The sequence below is a fragment of the Chenopodium quinoa genome, unplaced genomic scaffold, assembly GCF_001683475.1.
Source record: "Chenopodium quinoa cultivar QQ74 unplaced genomic scaffold, ASM168347v1, whole genome shotgun sequence".
NCBI lineage: Eukaryota > Viridiplantae > Streptophyta > Magnoliopsida > Caryophyllales > Amaranthaceae > Chenopodium > Chenopodium quinoa.
Window position 1 is genome coordinate 5,883,303 of NW_018742484.1, and position 2,130 is coordinate 5,885,432.

General features: G+C 33.3%; 1 long non-coding RNA gene across 1 annotated transcript; it reads left to right on the forward strand.

Annotated features, from left to right (window-relative positions):
* Positions 1-2,130, forward strand: LOC110719282. The gene is made up of 3 exons (XR_002511054.1): positions 1-312; positions 469-599; positions 1,755-2,130. It is a non-coding gene; the product is annotated as an uncharacterized LOC110719282 (long non-coding RNA).

Sequence of the window (2,130 nt, forward strand, 5' to 3'; positions counted from 1 at the left end):
ATCACGTGAAAACAAGATTAAAACTGAAAACTGAAAACATGCAATCTCTACCGTAGATTATGATCTATTACTCACCCCTCATCTAACGGTTCAGATTTTTCCCCCAAATTAAAGCAAAATGATAGCAATTTCTCTCTCCTCCTTCATTTGCACGTAACTTTTTCCTCCTCTATTTTCTCTCTCCTACTTTCTCTCTGCTACTTTCTCTCTCCTACTTTCCCAATTCTTCTACCAATTTCATGCTACTAATTCAAATCTAGCTTCAATTACTTTGATTTTCAGCAATTTCTTAGCTCTACAATCTATTATCAAGTAAGTTATTTGTGTTAATTTCGTTATTTTGCTTGATTTGAGTACTTAATTTCGTAATTTTTGTTTCACTTTTTCAACCAAATTTAACTCGTTTTTGCTAGATTTTGATTCATTTCATTGATTTTGAGTTTTGTTTTTTTTGGATTGAAATTGCAGTAAATCGTTGATTAAGCAGACGAGAACTCGAATCAAAGTTGTCCGACGAATGAAATGCGACGGAGAAGTTTTTGAGGAAAGACATTGCTGATCTGCTTGCTAATGACCTCGAGAAGAACGCTTATGGAAGAGTGAGTGTGTTTTTCCGTTATTTTTTTAGCTTAACGATTTGAATTTTGATAATTGATGAATTTTTTTAATGTTTATTTGAATTTTTCCATTGTACATATGATGAAAAATGTTGGTGCATCCGAATATTGTATTGTCTTTGTTTATATTTTAATTTTGTCGATTAATTTTGACCGAAAAGCATGTTTGCTTGAATTTTGCGAGAGTTGAATTATTCATTTCTATTGAATTTGTAATTTGACTGTCAACATTTGAGGTGTTACTTAGGTCTAAAATTAATCTTCTAATGAGTAAATTAGGTTTGAGTAAATTAGAAAATCATAGGAGTACATGTTTTTATTTTCTTAGTCATAGGAGTATATGTTTAGAACTAATGGCAGAAGCTCCATTAGAAGCCTTGCCAATTTGCTAGAAGCGAGTTGAATATCCCTTAAGCTTCTTCATCCATTACAGGAGTATTGAACATGTTTTAAAGATTATGAACACCAGGGTTGCAAACTGGAAATTTCTCCTCGTTGTTTTGATACCTGTCTGATTTATTGAACTGTTCAACATGATATAGCGTTTAAGTTTGGTATGAAATTTCTGCAATTCTGTTATCTTAGGATTATTTGCTTAGGAATTAGGACTTGTTTAATATGTTTCTTCCGGATGTCAATTGATGGCCTTGTATTGGCACTTGGGGAATGGTTTATGATAGTGTATTGATGTTGTACTAGTACTTCTGCTCTGGCTCTTAGAATTCTTTTTTTTTTATCTATTGTTCAGTCATTTGCTGTACTGATTCCATCTTTTTCAATAATAGTGTGCCCGTTCAAGTGATATATGGCTTACGTTGTTGCTATATCTGTATTAACTAAGCCTTGAATAATGTCCTGCAGCTTATAGAATGTGTTTGATGCTTTGATATGTATGAATCACGTGTTGCATTTCTGCATTTTTCTGGTTTACACTTAATTGACATTTGATGCCTGAATTATATTACAATGTATAAATTTTCTGTGAGCTGTTAACTTTGTTCCATTCCAGCTATTAAAATTCTGTTGCTTTTTGTGTGTTATTGCCTTCTAAATTTTGGATTTTCTTACATTGGTAATGGTGATAGTTACATTGTGTTTTTGGCTTGTTGCTAATCAATCACCCTTTCATTATTTCAGTGCAAGTTCTGTGGCAGGGAGGGTACTATTACAATGTTACCAAAATCTGGCTGCTATCTAACAGGTGATGACTGACTGTGAAGCAGGAAAGTTTGTCCGTTTGATGAGCTTTGACTGTCGGGTTTGGAGCCAGTGGACTACTCCTTTGGTGGTGACAAGGAGGAGCAGCAGAAATTATCTTATGATAAGGAGCAGCAGGAGAAGTTATCTGATGACAAGGAGGCCGGAGAAGGAGAAGTTATCTGATGATAGTTACCTTACTTTTGTAAATAGTGACATCTATATAAATATGGTCAATGTTGTCAAAATTTATATAATTACCTTATTTTTATATATAGTGACCTTCGTTATTTTTATATATAGTGGCCTCTGTATA